The 17,906-nt window shown below is 46.4% G+C and overlaps 1 protein-coding gene and 38 non-coding genes across 39 annotated transcripts in view; 35 read left to right on the top strand and 4 right to left on the bottom strand.

Annotated features, from left to right (window-relative positions):
- LOC129454677 (uncharacterized) overlaps nt 1-17,906 on the top strand; it is a 161,903-nt gene that overhangs the window by 98,017 nt on the left and 45,980 nt on the right. The gene's annotated exons all lie outside the window — the stretch shown is intronic.
- trnap-ugg (transfer RNA proline (anticodon UGG)) lies at nt 791-862 on the top strand. Its single transcript has one exon. It is a non-coding gene; the product is annotated as a tRNA-Pro (tRNA).
- On the top strand, nt 941-1,014 carry trnai-aau (transfer RNA isoleucine (anticodon AAU)). Its single transcript has one exon. It is a non-coding gene; the product is annotated as a tRNA-Ile (tRNA).
- On the top strand, nt 1,095-1,167 carry trnaf-gaa (transfer RNA phenylalanine (anticodon GAA)). Its single transcript has one exon. It is a non-coding gene; the product is annotated as a tRNA-Phe (tRNA).
- On the top strand, nt 1,263-1,334 carry trnaq-cug (transfer RNA glutamine (anticodon CUG)). The gene has a single exon. It is a non-coding gene; the product is annotated as a tRNA-Gln (tRNA).
- On the top strand, nt 2,064-2,135 carry trnap-agg (transfer RNA proline (anticodon AGG)). Its single transcript has one exon. It is a non-coding gene; the product is annotated as a tRNA-Pro (tRNA).
- Nucleotides 3,481-3,552, top strand: trnap-ugg (transfer RNA proline (anticodon UGG)). Its single transcript has one exon. It is a non-coding gene; the product is annotated as a tRNA-Pro (tRNA).
- On the top strand, nt 3,631-3,704 carry trnai-aau (transfer RNA isoleucine (anticodon AAU)). The gene has a single exon. It is a non-coding gene; the product is annotated as a tRNA-Ile (tRNA).
- On the top strand, nt 3,785-3,857 carry trnaf-gaa (transfer RNA phenylalanine (anticodon GAA)). Its single transcript has one exon. It is a non-coding gene; the product is annotated as a tRNA-Phe (tRNA).
- On the top strand, nt 3,953-4,024 carry trnaq-cug (transfer RNA glutamine (anticodon CUG)). The gene has a single exon. It is a non-coding gene; the product is annotated as a tRNA-Gln (tRNA).
- On the bottom strand, nt 4,587-4,659 carry trnaa-agc (transfer RNA alanine (anticodon AGC)). Its single transcript has one exon. It is a non-coding gene; the product is annotated as a tRNA-Ala (tRNA).
- Nucleotides 4,754-4,825, top strand: trnap-agg (transfer RNA proline (anticodon AGG)). Its single transcript has one exon. It is a non-coding gene; the product is annotated as a tRNA-Pro (tRNA).
- On the top strand, nt 6,175-6,246 carry trnap-ugg (transfer RNA proline (anticodon UGG)). The gene has a single exon. It is a non-coding gene; the product is annotated as a tRNA-Pro (tRNA).
- trnai-aau (transfer RNA isoleucine (anticodon AAU)) lies at nt 6,325-6,398 on the top strand. The gene has a single exon. It is a non-coding gene; the product is annotated as a tRNA-Ile (tRNA).
- Nucleotides 6,479-6,551, top strand: trnaf-gaa (transfer RNA phenylalanine (anticodon GAA)). Its single transcript has one exon. It is a non-coding gene; the product is annotated as a tRNA-Phe (tRNA).
- Nucleotides 6,647-6,718, top strand: trnaq-cug (transfer RNA glutamine (anticodon CUG)). Its single transcript has one exon. It is a non-coding gene; the product is annotated as a tRNA-Gln (tRNA).
- On the bottom strand, nt 7,281-7,353 carry trnaa-agc (transfer RNA alanine (anticodon AGC)). The gene has a single exon. It is a non-coding gene; the product is annotated as a tRNA-Ala (tRNA).
- Nucleotides 7,448-7,519, top strand: trnap-agg (transfer RNA proline (anticodon AGG)). Its single transcript has one exon. It is a non-coding gene; the product is annotated as a tRNA-Pro (tRNA).
- trnap-ugg (transfer RNA proline (anticodon UGG)) lies at nt 8,865-8,936 on the top strand. Its single transcript has one exon. It is a non-coding gene; the product is annotated as a tRNA-Pro (tRNA).
- trnai-aau (transfer RNA isoleucine (anticodon AAU)) lies at nt 9,015-9,088 on the top strand. Its single transcript has one exon. It is a non-coding gene; the product is annotated as a tRNA-Ile (tRNA).
- On the top strand, nt 9,169-9,241 carry trnaf-gaa (transfer RNA phenylalanine (anticodon GAA)). The gene has a single exon. It is a non-coding gene; the product is annotated as a tRNA-Phe (tRNA).
- trnaq-cug (transfer RNA glutamine (anticodon CUG)) lies at nt 9,337-9,408 on the top strand. Its single transcript has one exon. It is a non-coding gene; the product is annotated as a tRNA-Gln (tRNA).
- trnap-agg (transfer RNA proline (anticodon AGG)) lies at nt 10,138-10,209 on the top strand. Its single transcript has one exon. It is a non-coding gene; the product is annotated as a tRNA-Pro (tRNA).
- On the top strand, nt 11,555-11,626 carry trnap-ugg (transfer RNA proline (anticodon UGG)). The gene has a single exon. It is a non-coding gene; the product is annotated as a tRNA-Pro (tRNA).
- trnai-aau (transfer RNA isoleucine (anticodon AAU)) lies at nt 11,705-11,778 on the top strand. The gene has a single exon. It is a non-coding gene; the product is annotated as a tRNA-Ile (tRNA).
- Nucleotides 11,859-11,931, top strand: trnaf-gaa (transfer RNA phenylalanine (anticodon GAA)). The gene has a single exon. It is a non-coding gene; the product is annotated as a tRNA-Phe (tRNA).
- Nucleotides 12,027-12,098, top strand: trnaq-cug (transfer RNA glutamine (anticodon CUG)). Its single transcript has one exon. It is a non-coding gene; the product is annotated as a tRNA-Gln (tRNA).
- trnaa-agc (transfer RNA alanine (anticodon AGC)) lies at nt 12,661-12,733 on the bottom strand. Its single transcript has one exon. It is a non-coding gene; the product is annotated as a tRNA-Ala (tRNA).
- On the top strand, nt 12,828-12,899 carry trnap-agg (transfer RNA proline (anticodon AGG)). The gene has a single exon. It is a non-coding gene; the product is annotated as a tRNA-Pro (tRNA).
- trnap-ugg (transfer RNA proline (anticodon UGG)) lies at nt 14,249-14,320 on the top strand. Its single transcript has one exon. It is a non-coding gene; the product is annotated as a tRNA-Pro (tRNA).
- On the top strand, nt 14,399-14,472 carry trnai-aau (transfer RNA isoleucine (anticodon AAU)). The gene has a single exon. It is a non-coding gene; the product is annotated as a tRNA-Ile (tRNA).
- trnaf-gaa (transfer RNA phenylalanine (anticodon GAA)) lies at nt 14,553-14,625 on the top strand. Its single transcript has one exon. It is a non-coding gene; the product is annotated as a tRNA-Phe (tRNA).
- trnaq-cug (transfer RNA glutamine (anticodon CUG)) lies at nt 14,721-14,792 on the top strand. Its single transcript has one exon. It is a non-coding gene; the product is annotated as a tRNA-Gln (tRNA).
- trnaa-agc (transfer RNA alanine (anticodon AGC)) lies at nt 15,355-15,427 on the bottom strand. Its single transcript has one exon. It is a non-coding gene; the product is annotated as a tRNA-Ala (tRNA).
- On the top strand, nt 15,522-15,593 carry trnap-agg (transfer RNA proline (anticodon AGG)). The gene has a single exon. It is a non-coding gene; the product is annotated as a tRNA-Pro (tRNA).
- Nucleotides 16,943-17,014, top strand: trnap-ugg (transfer RNA proline (anticodon UGG)). The gene has a single exon. It is a non-coding gene; the product is annotated as a tRNA-Pro (tRNA).
- On the top strand, nt 17,093-17,166 carry trnai-aau (transfer RNA isoleucine (anticodon AAU)). Its single transcript has one exon. It is a non-coding gene; the product is annotated as a tRNA-Ile (tRNA).
- trnaf-gaa (transfer RNA phenylalanine (anticodon GAA)) lies at nt 17,247-17,319 on the top strand. Its single transcript has one exon. It is a non-coding gene; the product is annotated as a tRNA-Phe (tRNA).
- On the top strand, nt 17,415-17,486 carry trnaq-cug (transfer RNA glutamine (anticodon CUG)). The gene has a single exon. It is a non-coding gene; the product is annotated as a tRNA-Gln (tRNA).

Genomic DNA, 17,906 nt, shown 5'->3' with positions numbered 1-17,906 from the left:
GGTGTTTGGGCCGACACAGTTGCCACCCCAAACAGAGCACAGCTGCCTCACAGCAAGAAGGTCCCCTGTTCAAGCCCTGGCTGGGTCAGGAGGCCTCTCTGTTTGGGGTGTACATGTTCTCCTTCAGTCAGCATGGAATTACTCTGGGCACTGCGTTATTTGGTTTCCTTAAACAGTCCAAAAACAACAGACACGTTGATCTATACACACACACACACACAAACCGAGGGAAGGGCAATTTGACATCTCCAATTCACGTAACCTGCATTTCTGACTTTGCCAAAAAACAGTTCTCGCCATGAATATAGCCATAGATTAAAAATAAATGAACATATTTATCTATTCCAGTTTCTCCAATCAAAACAAATATTAATGCTATACCTTACAGACCATGTCAAATAATTTTGTTTCCATCTATGTTGCAACAGTTTTGCAAAGGACTTTTTCTGTGCTGAAATGACTGTGACCCTGTGAACAAATCATTGATGGGTTTGGGTGATGAGTGTTTTGCTCAGACCCTGTAATCCATAACAAAGGTGTTCAGCTGGGTTCAGGTCCGAGATTTATGCAGACCAGTCGAGTTCTCTCACACCATTTCAAATATTAAGCAATAAGCATGTACTTATATCGATAAGTGCTTATTTTGACACCAGCCCAACACTAGGGCTCATTGTGGCTAAACAGAGGAGCAGGACCAAACAGGCCTAACCCAAGGAACTGCTTGAGGAAGCTGGTGACTGTGTTGTGGTCACATGTTTCCCAGTGGCACGGCAAAAAGACAGCACGGCTTGGCTCGTTGGTCTAGGGGTATGATTCTCGCTTTGGGTGCGAGAGGTCCCGGGTTCAAATCCCGGACGAGCCCTTGTTTAGCTTTGCTTCTTGATGCTGCTACACTGTGGAACATTCATGTCAGTCTTGGCAGAGACAGGAGCTGTTCCGTGGCCGGTTAGCTCAGTTGGTTAGAGCGTGGTGCTAATAACGCCAAGGTCGCGGGTTCGATCCCCGTACGGGCCAAGGTTTCTCTTTGCCTCCTTTTGCCGACTGCTATATTGCTGTGATTTGTGATGAAAATTCCTGCTGGGAGCATCTTTGTGGCCGAAATAGCTCAGTTGGGAGAGCGTTAGACTGAAGATCTAAAGGTCCCTGGTTCGATCCCGGGTTTCGGCATTGATGGCAGCCTTTTGAGAGTTTGTTTAACTGAAGCTCCCTATCCGAGTGTCCTTTTCTCCGTGACCCAGTGGGTCAGGCGCTAACGAAAGAGTGGTTCCATGGTGTAATGGTTAGCACTCTGGACTCTGAATCCAGCGATCCGAGTTCAAATCTCGGTGGGACCTGTAAGAGTTTTTGGGTATCCAAGGGAACAGCGTTTGTTACCCCAAAACAATCCCCCTGCCCTTTAAGCCTTTTTACCAGAGCACTCAGGCTCTAGACAAAAATGAGTTAGTTCAAGCAACATTGAGCACTTTTTCTGATCACCCTGGCGGTGGGCCAACAACTCACAAGTCGCAAAATTGCAGCAAACACAAGGACATTACAATGAAGCAAATTAAACATGTACGAAAACATAGAATAAATGAAAAATGCATTGACGTTTAGGACAAAGGAAACACACAGCTCATGTGTACAGGCCAAAGGAAACACACAGCTCTTGTGTACAATCTGACAATGAAATGCATTAAAAAGACTTACCAGAAATGACACGAAGACAAATGAACATTGAAAGAAAATGATTCCAATTTTAAATGGCAACAAAATGCTCTTGGAGTGTTAAGCTCCTGCTCCATGTTGCTTTGTGAAATAACATCTGTATCGGAGACGTTCATGTGTGGACCCAATGTGAAGCTTCACGCTTCCGGTCTGTGACATCAGAGCAATTAACAACAAACCACAACCACGTGGAGAATGCGGGCATCGATCCCGCTACCTCTCGCATGCTACGCGAGCGCTCTACCATTTGAGCTAATTCCCCTACCTCTGTCTTGTGAATGCTTTGGCTTGTTGGAAGCTGGCTGCTATGTGGTGGGAAAATGTTTCCCAGGGGGGCGGGGTGGCACGCTTTGAGTGGCTCGTTGCTCTAGGGGTATGATTCTCGCTTAGGGTGCGAGAGGTCCCGGGTTCAAATCCCGGACGAGCCCCTCTTTAGACTCGTCCCTCGGAGCTTTAACCCACAACGCCCCTGTGTATGGCAATATTGGCAGGAAAGGAATGGAATGTCAACGAGAAACCCGCAAAGGACGTCAGGGACTCTCAGCGACACCTCCGCCTTTGGTCTTGTCAGGTCGAAACCGTGTCCGAGGTCGTCTTTTGTTTGTTAACCCCTAGACGATCCCCCTACCCTTTAAGCTTTCTACCGGAGGGCTTGCTGTTTTAACAAGCGATGAGTTGATTTCAAACAACACAATTGACTCAACCTGAAAAATGACCCAGGCTATTTGTCCTACTCCCTCCTGGCCGGGAAAGGCACATCATCCTGGCCACTGGGTAGGTACCCTGAGGTGCCTGGAGCTATGATACTTAAATATACAACCAGGCTAGTGATGCATGGTGTCCAATTTAGTTACCGGATGATTTATCAGAATTTTCTCTTAAAATCTAAGATCAACACTTGGAAAATGCGATAAGGACATGGCTTCTAAGATGTTACTTGACGTTAAAACTACACTAAGTGTTGGGATGCCCCTTTTAATAAAGGTGTTTGGGCCGACACAGTTGCCACCCCAAACAGAGCACAGCTGCCTCACAGCAAGAAGGTCCCCTGTTCAAGCCCTGGCTGGGTCAGGAGGCCTCTCTGTTTGGGGTGTACATGTTCTCCTTCAGTCAGCATGGAATTACTCTGGGCACTGCGTTATTTGGTTTCCTTAAACAGTCCAAAAACAACAGACACGTTGATCTATACACACACACACACACAAACCGAGGGAAGGGCAATTTGACATCTCCAATTCACGTAACCTGCATTTCTGACTTTGCCAAAAACCAGTTCTCGCCATGAATATAGCCATAGATTAAAAATAAATGAACATATTTATCTATTCCAGTTTCTCCAATCAAAACAAATATTAATGCTATACCTTACAGACCATGTCAAATAATTTTGTTTCCATCTATGTTGCAACAGTTTTGCAAAGGACTTTTTCTGTGCTGAAATGACTGTGACCCTGTGAACAAATCATTGATGGGTTTGGGTGATGAGTGTTTTGCTCAGACCCTGTAATCCATAACAAAGGTGTTCAGCTGGGTTCAGGTCCGAGATTTATGCAGACCAGTCGAGTTCTCTCACACCATTTCAAATATTAAGCAATAAGCATGTACTTATATCGATAAGTGCTTATTTTGACACCAGCCCAACACTAGGGCTCAATGTGGCTAAACAGAGGAGCAGGACCAAACAGGCCCAGCCCAAGGAACTGCTTGAGGAAGCTGGTGACTGTGTTGTGGTCACATGTTTCCCAGTGGCACGGCAAAAAGACAGCACGGCTTGGCTCGTTGGTCTAGGGGTATGATTCTCGCTTTGGGTGCGAGAGGTCCCGGGTTCAAATCCCGGACGAGCCCTTGTTTAGCTTTGCTTCTTGATGCTGCTACACTGTGGAACATTCATGTCAGTCTTGGCAGAGACAGGAGCTGTTCCGTGGCCGGTTAGCTCAGTTGGTTAGAGCGTGGTGCTAATAACGCCAAGGTCGCGGGTTCGATCCCCGTACGGGCCAAGGTTTCTCTTTGCCTCCTTTTGCCGACTGCTATATTGCTGTGATTTGTGATGAAAATTCCTGCTGCGAGCATCTTTGTGGCCGAAATAGCTCAGTTGGGAGAGCGTTAGACTGAAGATCTAAAGGTCCCTGGTTCGATCCCGGGTTTCGGCATTGATGGCAGCCTTTTGAGAGTTTGTTTAACTGAAGCTCCCTATCCGAGTGTCCTTTTCTCCGTTACCCAGTGGGTCAGGCGCTAACGAAAGAGTGGTTCCATGGTGTAATGGTTAGCACTCTGGACTCTGAATCCAGCGATCCGAGTTCAAATCTCGGTGGGACCTGTAAGAGTTTTTGGGTATCCAAGGGAACAGCGTTTGTTACCCCAAAACAATCCCCCTGCCCTTTAAGCCTTTTTACCAGAGCACTCAGGCTCTAGACAAAAATGAGTTAGTTCAAGCAACATTGAGCACTTTTTCTGATCACCCTGGCGGTGGGTCAACAACTCACAAGTCGCAAAATTGCAGCAAACACAAGGACATTACAATGAAGCAAATTAAACATGTACGAAAACATAGAATAAATGAAAAATGCATTGACGTTTAGGACAAAGGAAACACACAGCTCATGTGTACAGGCCAAAGGAAACACACAGCTCTTGTGTACAATCTGACAATGAAATGCATTAAAAAGACTTACCAGAAATGACACGAAGACAAATGAACATTGAAAGAAAATGATTCCAATTTTAAATGGCAACAAAATGCTCTTGGAGTGTTAAGCTCCTGCTCCATGTTGCTTTGTGAAATAACATCTGTATCGGAGACGTTCATGTGTGGACCCAATGTGAAGCTTCACGCTTCCGGTCTGTGACATCAGAGCAATTAACAACAAACCACAATCACATGGAGAATGCGGGCATCGATCCCGCTACCTCTCGCATGCTAAGCGAGCGCTCTACCATTTGAGCTAATTCCCCTACCACTGTCTTGTGAATGCTTTGGCTTGTTGGAAGCTGGCTGCTATGTGGTGGGAAAATGTTTCCCAGGGGGGCGGGGTGGCACGCTTTGAGTGGCTCGTTGGTCTAGGGGTATGATTCTCGCTTAGGGTGCGAGAGGTCCCGGGTTCAAATCCCGGACGAGCCCCTCTTTAGACTCGTCCCTCGGAGCTTTAACCCACAACGCCCCTGTGTATGGCAATATTGGCAGGAAAGGAATGGAATGTCAACGAGAAACCCGCAAAGGACGTCAGGGACTATCAGCGACACCTCCGCCTTTGGTCTTGTCAGTTCGAAACCTTGTCCGAGGTCGTCTTTTGTTTGTTAACCCCTAGACGATCCCCCTACCCTTTAAGCTTTCTACCGGAGGGCTTGCTGTTTTAACAAGCGATGAGTTGATTTCAAACAACACAATTGACTCAACCTGAAAAATGACCCAGGCTATTTGTCCTACTCCCTCCTGGCCGGGAAAGGCACATCATCCTGGCCACTGGGTAGGTACCCTGAGGTGCCTGGAGCTATGATACTTAAATATACAACCAGGCTAGTGATGCATGGTGTCCAATTTAGTTACCGGATGATTTATCAGAATTTTCTCTTAAAATCTAAGATCAACACTTGGAAAATGCGATAAGGACATGGCTTCTAAGATGTTACTTGACGTTAAAACTACACTAAGTGTTGGGATGCCCCTTTTAATAAAGGTGTTTGGGCCGACACAGTTGCCACCCCAAACAGAGCACAGCTGCCTCACAGCAAGAAGGTCCCCTGTTCAAGCCCTGGCTGGGTCAGGAGGCCTCTCTGTTTGGGGTGTACATGTTCTCCTTCAGTCAGCATGGAATTACTCTGGGCACTGCGTTATTTGGTTTCCTTAAACAGTCCAAAAACAACAGACACGTTGATCTATACACACACACACACACACACAAACCGAGGGAAGGGCAATTTGACATCTCCAATTCACGTAACCTGCATTTCTGACTTTGCCAAAAACCAGTTCTCGCCATGAATATAGCCATAGATTAAAAATAAATGAACATATTTATCTATTCCAGTTTCTCCAATCAAAACAAATATTAATGCTATACCTTACAGACCATGTCAAATAATTTTGTTTCCATCTATGTTGCAACAGTTTTGCAAAGGACTTTTTCTGTGCTGAAATGACTGTGACCCTGTGAACAAATCATTGATGGGTTTGGGTGATGAGTGTTTTGCTCAGACCCTGTAATCCATAACAAAGGTGTTCAGCTGGGTTCAGGTCCGAGATTTATGCAGACCAGTCGAGTTCTCTCACACCATTTCAAATATTAAGCAATAAGCATGTACTTATATCGATAAGTGCTTATTTTGACACCAGCCCAACACTAGGGCTCATTGTGGCTAAACAGAGGAGCAGGACCAAACAGGCCCAGCCCAAGGAACTGCTTGAGGAAGCTGGTGACTGTGTTGTGGTCACATGTTTCCCAGTGGCACGGCAAAAAAACAGCACGGCTTGGCTCGTTTGTCTAGGGGTATGATTCTCGCTTTGGGTGCGAGAGGTCCCGGGTTCAAATCCCGGACGAGCCCTTGTTTAGCTTTGCTTCTTGATGCTGCTACACTGTGGAACATTCATGTCAGTCTTGGCAGAAACAGGAGCTGTTCCGTGGCCGGTTAGCTCAGTTGGTTAGAGCGTGGTGCTAATAACGCCAAGGTCGCGGGTTCGATCCCCGTACGGGCCAAGGTTTCTCTTTGCCTCCTTTTGCCGACTGCTATATTGCTGTGATTTGTGATGAAAATTCCTGCTGCGAGCATCTTTGTGGCCGAAATAGCTCAGTTGGGAGAGCGTTAGACTGAAGATCTAAAGGTCCCTGGTTCGATCCCGGGTTTCGGCATTGATGGCAGCCTTTTGAGAGTTTGTTTAACTGAAGCTCCCTATCCGAGTGTCCTTTTCTCCGTGACCCAGTGGGTCAGGCGCTAGCGAAAGAGTGGTTCCATGGTGTAATGGTTAGCACTCTGGACTCTGAATCCAGCGATCCGAGTTCAAATCTCGGTGGGACCTGTAAGAGTTTTTGGGTATCCAAGGGAACAGCGTTTGTTACCCCAAAACAATCCCCCTGCCCTTTAAGCCTTTTTACCAGAGCACTCAGGCTCTAGACAAAAATGAGTTAGTTCAAGCAACATTGAGCACTTTTTCTGATCACCCTGGCGGTGGGCCAACAACTGACAAGTCGCAAAATTGCAGCAAACACAAGGACATTACAATGAAGCAAATTAAACATGTACGAAAACATAGAATAAATGAAAAATGCATTGACGTTTAGGACAAAGGAAACACACAGCTCATGTGTAAAGGCCAAAGGAAACACACAGCTCTTGTGTACAATCTGACAATGAAATGCATTAAAAAGACTTACCAGAAATGACACGAAGACAAATGAACATTGAAAGAAAATGATTCCAATTTTAAATGGCAACAAAATGCTCTTGGAGTGTTAAGCTCCTGCTCCATGTTGCTTTGTGAAATAACATCTGTATCGGAGACGTTCATGTGTGGTCCCAATGTGAAGCTTCACGCTTCCGGTCTGTGACATCAGAGCAATTAACAACAAACCACAATCACGTGGAGAATGCGGGCATCGATCCCGCTACCTCTCGCATGCTAAGCGAGCGCTCTACCATTTGAGCTAATTCCCCTACCTCTGTCTTGTGAATGCTTTGGCTTGTTGGAAGCTGGCTGCTATGTGGTGGGAAAATGTTTCCCAGGGGGGCGGGGTGGCACGCTTTGAGTGGCTCGTTGGTCTAGGGGTATGATTCTCGCTTAGGGTGCGAGAGGTCCCGGGTTCAAATCCCGGACGAGCCCCTCTTTAGACTCGTCCCTCGGAGCTTTAACCCACAACGCCCCTGTGTATGGCAATATTGGCAGGAAAGGAATGGAATGTCAACGAGAAACCCGCAAAGGACGTCAGGGACTCTCAGCGACACCTCCGCCTTTGGTCTTGTCAGGTCGAAACCGTGTCCGAGGTCGTCTTTTGTTTGTTAACCCCTAGACGATCCCCCTACCCTTTAAGCTTTCTACCGGAGGGCTTGCTGTTTTAACAAGCGATGAGTTGATTTCAAACAACACAATTGACTCAACCTGAAAAATGACCCAGGCTATTTGTCCTACTCCCTCCTGGCCGGGAAAGGCACATCATCCTGGCCACTGGGTAGGTACCCTGAGGTGCCTGGAGCTATGATACTTAAATATACAACCAGGCTAGTGATGCATGGTGTCCAATTTAGTTACCGGATGATTTATCAGAATTTTCTCTTAAAATCTAAGATCAACACTTGGAAAATGCGATAAGGACATGGCTTCTAAGATGTTACTTGACGTTAAAACTACACTAAGTGTTGGGATGCCCCTTTTAATAAAGGTGTTTGGGCCGACACAGTTGCCACCCCAAACAGAGCACAGCTGCCTCACAGCAAGAAGGTCCCCTGTTCAAGCCCTGGCTGGGTCAGGAGGCCTCTCTGTTTGGGGTGTACATGTTCTCCTTCAGTCAGCATGGAATTACTCTGGGCACTGCGTTATTTGGTTTCCTTAAACAGTCCAAAAACAACAGACACGTTGATCTATACACACACACACACACAAACCGAGGGAAGGGCAATTTGACATCTCCAATTCACGTAACCTGCATTTCTGACTTTGCCAAAAACCAGTTCTCGCCATGAATATAGCCATAGATTAAAAATAAATGAACATATTTATCTATTCCAGTTTCTCCAATCAAAACAAATATTAATGCTATACCTTACAGACCATGTCAAATAATTTTGTTTCCATCTATGTTGCAACAGTTTTGCAAAGGACTTTTTCTGTGCTGAAATGACTGTGACCCTGTGAACAAATCATTGATGGGTTTGGGTGATGAGTGTTTTGCTCAGACCCTGTAATCCATAACAAAGGTGTTCAGCTGGGTTCAGGTCCGAGATTTATGCAGACCAGTCGAGTTCTCTCACACCATTTCAAATATTAAGCAATAAGCATGTACTTATATCGATAAGTGCTTATTTTGACACCAGCCCAACACTAGGGCTCATTGTGGCTAAACAGAGGAGCAGGACCAAACAGGCCTAACCCAAGGAACTGCTTGAGGAAGCTGGTGACTGTGTTGTGGTCACATGTTTCCCAGTGGCACGGCAAAAAGACAGCACGGCTTGGCTCGTTGGTCTAGGGGTATGATTCTCGCTTTGGGTGCGAGAGGTCCCGGGTTCAAATCCCGGACGAGCCCTTGTTTAGCTTTGCTTCTTGATGCTGCTACACTGTGGAACATTCATGTCAGTCTTGGCAGAGACAGGAGCTGTTCCGTGGCCGGTTAGCTCAGTTGGTTAGAGCGTGGTGCTAATAACGCCAAGGTCGCGGGTTCGATCCCCGTACGGGCCAAGGTTTCTCTTTGCCTCCTTTTGCCGACTGCTATATTGCTGTGATTTGTGATGAAAATTCCTGCTGGGAGCATCTTTGTGGCCGAAATAGCTCAGTTGGGAGAGCGTTAGACTGAAGATCTAAAGGTCCCTGGTTCGATCCCGGGTTTCGGCATTGATGGCAGCCTTTTGAGAGTTTGTTTAACTGAAGCTCCCTATCCGAGTGTCCTTTTCTCCGTGACCCAGTGGGTCAGGCGCTAACGAAAGAGTGGTTCCATGGTGTAATGGTTAGCACTCTGGACTCTGAATCCAGCGATCCGAGTTCAAATCTCGGTGGGACCTGTAAGAGTTTTTGGGTATCCAAGGGAACAGCGTTTGTTACCCCAAAACAATCCCCCTGCCCTTTAAGCCTTTTTACCAGAGCACTCAGGCTCTAGACAAAAATGAGTTAGTTCAAGCAACATTGAGCACTTTTTCTGATCACCCTGGCGGTGGGCCAACAACTCACAAGTCGCAAAATTGCAGCAAACACAAGGACATTACAATGAAGCAAATTAAACATGTACGAAAACATAGAATAAATGAAAAATGCATTGACGTTTAGGACAAAGGAAACACACAGCTCATGTGTACAGGCCAAAGGAAACACACAGCTCTTGTGTACAATCTGACAATGAAATGCATTAAAAAGACTTACCAGAAATGACACGAAGACAAATGAACATTGAAAGAAAATGATTCCAATTTTAAATGGCAACAAAATGCTCTTGGAGTGTTAAGCTCCTGCTCCATGTTGCTTTGTGAAATAACATCTGTATCGGAGACGTTCATGTGTGGACCCAATGTGAAGCTTCACGCTTCCGGTCTGTGACATCAGAGCAATTAACAACAAACCACAACCACGTGGAGAATGCGGGCATCGATCCCGCTACCTCTCGCATGCTACGCGAGCGCTCTACCATTTGAGCTAATTCCCCTACCTCTGTCTTGTGAATGCTTTGGCTTGTTGGAAGCTGGCTGCTATGTGGTGGGAAAATGTTTCCCAGGGGGGCGGGGTGGCACGCTTTGAGTGGCTCGTTGCTCTAGGGGTATGATTCTCGCTTAGGGTGCGAGAGGTCCCGGGTTCAAATCCCGGACGAGCCCCTCTTTAGACTCGTCCCTCGGAGCTTTAACCCACAACGCCCCTGTGTATGGCAATATTGGCAGGAAAGGAATGGAATGTCAACGAGAAACCCGCAAAGGACGTCAGGGACTCTCAGCGACACCTCCGCCTTTGGTCTTGTCAGGTCGAAACCGTGTCCGAGGTCGTCTTTTGTTTGTTAACCCCTAGACGATCCCCCTACCCTTTAAGCTTTCTACCGGAGGGCTTGCTGTTTTAACAAGCGATGAGTTGATTTCAAACAACACAATTGACTCAACCTGAAAAATGACCCAGGCTATTTGTCCTACTCCCTCCTGGCCGGGAAAGGCACATCATCCTGGCCACTGGGTAGGTACCCTGAGGTGCCTGGAGCTATGATACTTAAATATACAACCAGGCTAGTGATGCATGGTGTCCAATTTAGTTACCGGATGATTTATCAGAATTTTCTCTTAAAATCTAAGATCAACACTTGGAAAATGCGATAAGGACATGGCTTCTAAGATGTTACTTGACGTTAAAACTACACTAAGTGTTGGGATGCCCCTTTTAATAAAGGTGTTTGGGCCGACACAGTTGCCACCCCAAACAGAGCACAGCTGCCTCACAGCAAGAAGGTCCCCTGTTCAAGCCCTGGCTGGGTCAGGAGGCCTCTCTGTTTGGGGTGTACATGTTCTCCTTCAGTCAGCATGGAATTACTCTGGGCACTGCGTTATTTGGTTTCCTTAAACAGTCCAAAAACAACAGACACGTTGATCTATACACACACACACACACAAACCGAGGGAAGGGCAATTTGACATCTCCAATTCACGTAACCTGCATTTCTGACTTTGCCAAAAACCAGTTCTCGCCATGAATATAGCCATAGATTAAAAATAAATGAACATATTTATCTATTCCAGTTTCTCCAATCAAAACAAATATTAATGCTATACCTTACACACCATGTCAAATAATTTTGTTTCCATCTATGTTGCAACAGTTTTGCAAAGGACTTTTTCTGTGCTGAAATGACTGTGACCCTGTGAACAAATCATTGATGGGTTTGGGTGATGAGTGTTTTGCTCAGACCCTGTAATCCATAACAAAGGTGTTCAGCTGGGTTCAGGTCCGAGATTTATGCAGACCAGTCGAGTTCTCTCACACCATTTCAAATATTAAGCAATAAGCATGTACTTATATCGATAAGTGCTTATTTTGACACCAGCCCAACACTAGGGCTCATTGTGGCTAAACAGAGGAGCAGGACCAAACAGGCCCAGCCCAAGGAACTGCTTGAGGAAGCTGGTGACTGTGTTGTGGTCACATGTTTCCCAGTGGCACGGCAAAAAGACAGCACGGCTTGGCTCGTTGGTCTAGGGGTATGATTCTCGCTTTGGGTGCGAGAGGTCCCGGGTTCAAATCCCGGACGAGCCCTTGTTTAGCTTTGCTTCTTGATGCTGCTACACTGTGGAACATTCATGTCAGTCTTGGCAGAGACAGGAGCTGTTCCGTGGCCGGTTAGCTCAGTTGGTTAGAGCGTGGTGCTAATAACGCCAAGGTCGCGGGTTCGATCCCCGTACGGGCCAAGGTTTCTCTTTGCCTCCTTTTGCCGACTGCTATATTGCTGTGATTTGTGATGAAAATTCCTGCTGGGAGCATCTTTGTGGCCGAAATAGCTCAGTTGGGAGAGCGTTAGACTGAAGATCTAAAGGTCCCTGGTTCGATCCCGGGTTTCGGCATTGATGGCAGCCTTTTGAGAGTTTGTTTAACTGAAGCTCCCTATCCGAGTGTCCTTTTCTCCGTGACCCAGTGGGTCAGGCGCTAACGAAAGAGTGGTTCCATGGTGTAATGGTTAGCACTCTGGACTCTGAATCCAGCGATCCGAGTTCAAATCTCGGTGGGACCTGTAAGAGTTTTTGGGTATCCAAGGGAACAGCGTTTGTTACCCCAAAACAATCCCCCTGCCCTTTAAGCCTTTTTACCAGAGCACTCAGGCTCTAGACAAAAATGAGTTAGTTCAAGCAACATTGAGCACTTTTTCTGATCACCCTGGCGGTGGGCCAACAACTCACAAGTCGCAAAATTGCAGCAAACACAAGGACATTACAATGAAGCAAATTAAACATGTACGAAAACATAGAATAAATGAAAAATGCATTGACGTTTAGGACAAAGGAAACACACAGCTCATGTGTACAGGCCAAAGGAAACACACAGCTCTTGTGTACAATCTGACAATGAAATGCATTAAAAAGACTTACCAGAAATGACACGAAGACAAATGAACATTGAAAGAAAATGATTCCAATTTTAAATGGCAACAAAATGCTCTTGGAGTGTTAAGCTCCTGCTCCATGTTGCTTTGTGAAATAACATCTGTATCGGAGACGTTCATGTGTGGACCCAATGTGAAGCTTCACGCTTCCGGTCTGTGACATCAGAGCAATTAACAACAAACCACAATCACGTGGAGAATGCGGGCATCGATCCCGCTACCTCTCGCATGCTAAGCGAGCGCTCTACCATTTGAGCTAATTCCCCTACCTCTGTCTTGTGAATGCTTTGGCTTGTTGGAAGCTGGCTGCTATGTGGTGGGAAAATATTTCCCAGGGGGGCGGGGTGGCACGCTTTGAGTGGCTCGTTGCTCTAGGGGTATGATTCTCGCTTAGGGTGCGAGAGGTCCCGGGTTCAAATCCCGGACGAGCCCCTCTTTAGACTCGTCCCTCGGAGCTTTAACCCACAACGCCCCTGTGTATGGCAATATTGGCAGGAAAGGAATGGAATGTCAACGAGAAACCCGCAAAGGACGTCAGGGACTCTCAGCGACACCTCCGCCTTTGGTCTTGTCAGGTCGAAACCGTGTCCGAGGTCGTCTTTTGTTTGTTAACCCCTAGACGATCCCCCTACCCTTTAAGCTTTCTACCGGAGGGCTTGCTGTTTTAACAAGCGATGAGTTGATTTCAAACAACACAATTGACTCAACCTGAAAAATGACCCAGGCTATTTGTCCTACTCCCTCCTGGCCGGGAAAGGCACATCATCCTGGCCACTGGGTAGGTACCCTGAGGTGCCTGGAGCTATGATACTTAAATATACAACCAGGCTAGTGATGCATGGTGTCCAATTTAGTTACCGGATGATTTATCAGAATTTTCTCTTAAAATCTAAGATCAACACTTGGAAAATGCGATAAGGACATGGCTTCTAAGATGTTACTTGACGTTAAAACTACACTAAGTGTTGGGATGCCCCTTTTAATAAAGGTGTTTGGGCCGACACAGTTGCCACCCCAAACAGAGCACAGCTGCCTCACAGCAAGAAGGTCCCCTGTTCAAGCCCTGGCTGGGTCAGGAGGCCTCTCTGTTTGGGGTGTACATGTTCTCCTTCAGTCAGCATGGAATTACTCTGGGCACTGCGTTATTTGGTTTCCTTAAACAGTCCAAAAACAACAGACCTGTTGATCTATACACACACACACACACACACAAACCGAGGGAAGGGCAATTTGACATCTCCAATTCACGTAACCTGCATTTCTGACTTTGCCCAAAACCAGTTCTCGCCATGAATATAGCCATAGATTAAAAATAAATGAACATATTTATCTATTCCAGTTTCTCCAATCAAAACAAATATTAATGCTATACCTTACAGACCATGTCAAATAATTTTGTTTCCATCTATGTTGCAACAGTTTTGCAAAGGACTTTTTCTGTGCTGAAATGACTGTGACCCTGTGAACAAATCATTGATGGGTTTGGGTGATGAGTGTTTTGCTCAGACCCTGTAATCCATAACAAAGGTGTTCAGCTGGGTTCAGGTCCGAGATTTATGCAGACCAGTCGAGTTCTCTCACACCATTTCAAATATTAAGCAATAAGCATGTACTTATATCGATAAGTGCTTATTTTGACACCAGCCCAACACTAGGGCTCATTGTGGCTAAACAGAGGAGCAGGACCAAACAGGCCCAGCCCAAGGAACTGCTTGAGGAAGCTGGTGACTGTGTTGTGGTCACATGTTTCCCAGTGGCACGGCAAAAAGACAGCACGGCTTGGCTCGTTGGTCTAGGGGTATGATTCTCGCTTTGGGTGCGAGAGGTCCCGGGTTCAAATCCCGGACGAGCCCTTGTTTAGCTTTGCTTCTTGATGCTGCTACACTGTGGAACATTCATGCCAGTCTTGGCAGAGACAGGATCTGTTCCGTGGCCGGTTAGCTCAGTTGGTTAGAGCGTGGTGCTAATAACGCCAAGGTCGCGGGTTCGATCCCCGTACGGGCCAAGGTTTCTCTTTGCCTCCTTTTGCCGACTGCTATATTGCTGTGATTTGTGATGAAAATTCCTGCTGCGAGCATCTTTGTGGCCGAAATAGCTCAGTTGGGAGAGCGTTAGACTGAAGATCTAAAGGTCCCTGGTTCGATCCCGGGTTTCGGCATTGATGGCAGCCTTTTGAGAGTTTGTTTAACTGAAGCTCCCTATCCGAGTGTCCTTTTCTCCGTTACCCAGTGGGTCAGGCGCTAACGAAAGAGTGGTTCCATGGTGTAATGGTTAGCACTCTGGACTCTGAATCCAGCGATCCGAGTTCAAATCTCGGTGGGACCTGTAAGAGTTTTTGGGTATCCAAGGGAACAGCGTTTGTTACCCCAAAACAATCCCCCTGCCCTTTAAGCCTTTTTACCAGAGCACTCAGGCTCTAGACAAAAATGAGTTAGTTCAAGCAACATTGAGCACTTTTTCTGATCACCCTGGCGGTGGGTCAACAACTCACAAGTCGCAAAATTGCAGCAAACACAAGGACATTACAATGAAGCAAATTAAACATGTACGAAAACATAGAATAAATGAAAAATGCATTGACGTTTAGGACAAAGGAAACACACAGCTCATGTGTACAGGCCAAAGGAAACACACAGCTCTTGTGTACAATCTGACAATGAAATGCATTAAAAAGACTTACCAGAAATGACACGAAGACAAATGAACATTGAAAGAAAATGATTCCAATTTTAAATGGCAACAAAATGCTCTTGGAGTGTTAAGCTCCTGCTCCATGTTGCTTTGTGAAATAACATCTGTATCGGAGACGTTCATGTGTGGACCCAATGTGAAGCTTCACGCTTCCGGTCTGTGACATCAGAGCAATTAACAACAAACCACAATCACATGGAGAATGCGGGCATCGATCCCGCTACCTCTCGCATGCTAAGCGAGCGCTCTACCATTTGAGCTAATTCCCCTACCACTGTCTTGTGAATGCTTTGGCTTGTTGGAAGCTGGCTGCTATGTGGTGGGAAAATGTTTCCCAGGGGGGCGGGGTGGCACGCTTTGAGTGGCTCGTTGGTCTAGGGGTATGATTCTCGCTTAGGGTGCGAGAGGTCCCGGGTTCAAATCCCGGACGAGCCCCTCTTTAGACTCGTCCCTCGGAGCTTTAACCCACAACGCCCCTGTGTATGGCAATATTGGCAGGAAAGGAATGGAATGTCAACGAGAAACCCGCAAAGGACGTCAGGGACTATCAGCGACACCTCCGCCTTTGGTCTTGTCAGTTCGAAACCTTGTCCGAGGTCGTCTTTTGTTTGTTAACCCCTAGACGATCCCCCTACCCTTTAAGCTTTCTACCGGAGGGCTTGCTGTTTTAACAAGCGATGAGTTGATTTCAAACAACACAATTGACTCAACCTGAAAAATGACCCAGGCTATTTGTCCTACTCCCTCCTGGCCGGGAAAGGCACATCATCCTGGCCACTGGGTAGGTACCCTGAGGTGCCTGGAGCTATGATACTTAAATATACAACCAGGCTAGTGATGCATGGTGTCCAATTTAGTTACCGGATGATTTATCAGAATTTTCTCTTAAAATCTAAGATCAACACTTGGAAAATGCGATAAGGACATGGCTTCTAAGATGTTACTTGACGTTAAAACTACACTAAGTGTTGGGATGCCCCTTTTAATAAAGGTGTTTGGGCCGACACAGTTGCCACCCCAAACAGAGCACAGCTGCCTCACAGCAAGAAGGTCCCCTGTTCAAGCCCTGGCTGGGTCAGGAGGCCTCTCTGTTTGGGGTGTACATGTTCTCCTTCAGTCAGCATGGAATTACTCTGGGCACTGCGTTATTTGGTTTCCTTAAACAGTCCAAAAACAACAGACACGTTGATCTATACACACACACACACACACACAAACCGAGGGAAGGGCAATTTGACATCTCCAATTCACGTAACCTGCATTTCTGACTTTGCCAAAAACCAGTTCTCGCCATGAATATAGCCATAGATTAAAAATAAATGAACATATTTATCTATTCCAGTTTCTCCAATCAAAACAAATATTAATGCTATACCTTACAGACCATGTCAAATAATTTTGTTTCCATCTATGTTGCAACAGTTTTGCAAAGGACTTTTTCTGTGCTGAAATGACTGTGACCCTGTGAACAAATCATTGATGGGTTTGGGTGATGAGTGTTTTGCTCAGACCCTGTAATCCATAACAAAGGTGTTCAGCTGGGTTCAGGTCCGAGATTTATGCAGACCAGTCGAGTTCTCTCACACCATTTCAAATATTAAGCAATAAGCATGTACTTATATCGATAAGTGCTTATTTTGACACCAGCCCAACACTAGGGCTCATTGTGGCTAAACAGAGGAGCAGGACCAAACAGGCCCAGCCCAAGGAACTGCTTGAGGAAGCTGGTGACTGTGTTGTGGTCACATGTTTCCCAGTGGCACGGCAAAAAGACAGCACGGCTTGGCTCGTTGGTCTAGGGGTATGATTCTCGCTTTGGGTGCGAGAGGTCCCGGGTTCAAATCCCGGACGAGCCCTTGTTTAGCTTTGCTTCTTGATGCTGCTACACTGTGGAACATTCATGTCAGTCTTGGCAGAGACAGGAGCTGTTCCGTGGCCGGTTAGCTCAGTTGGTTAGAGCGTGGTGCTAATAACGCCAAGGTCGCGGGTTCGATCCCCGTACGGGCCAAGGTTTCTCTGTGCCTCCTTTTGCCGACTGCTATATTGCTGTGATTTGTGATGAAAATTCCTGCCGGGAGCATCTTTGTGGCCGAAATAGCTCAGTTGGGAGAGCGTTAGACTGAAGATCTAAAGGTCCCTGGTTCGATCCCGGGTTTCGGCATTGATGGCAGCCTTTTGAGAGTTTGTTTAACTGAAGCTCCCTATCCGACTGTCCTTTTCTCCGTGACCCAGTGGGTCAGGCGCTAACGAAAGAGTGGTTCCATGGTGTAATGGTTAGCACTCTGGACTCTGAATCCAGCGATCCGAGTTCAAATCTCGGTGGGACCTGTAAGAGTTTTTGGGTATCCAAGGGAACAGCGTTTGTTACCCCAAAACAATCCCCCTGCCCTTTAAGCCTTTTTACCAGAGCACTCAGGCTCTAGACAAAAATGAGTTAGTTCAAGCAACATTGAGCACTTTTTCTGATCACCCTGGCGGTGGGCCAACAACTCACAAGTCGCAAAATTGCAGCAAACACAAGGACATTACAATGAAGCAAATTAAACATGTACGAAAACATAGAATAAATGAAAAATGCATTGACGTTTAGGACAAAGGAAACACACAGCTCATGTGTACAGGCCAAAGGAAACACACAGCTCTTGTGTACAATCTGACAATGAAATGCATTAAAAAGACTTACCAGAAATGACACGAAGACAAATGAACATTGAAAGAAAATGATTCCAATTTTAAATGGCAACAAAA

Source organism: Misgurnus anguillicaudatus, chromosome 20 (assembly GCF_027580225.2).
Source record: "Misgurnus anguillicaudatus chromosome 20, ASM2758022v2, whole genome shotgun sequence".
Taxonomy (NCBI): Eukaryota; Metazoa; Chordata; class Actinopteri; order Cypriniformes; family Cobitidae; genus Misgurnus; species Misgurnus anguillicaudatus.
This window is presented reverse-complemented; position numbering and strand designations above follow the sequence as displayed.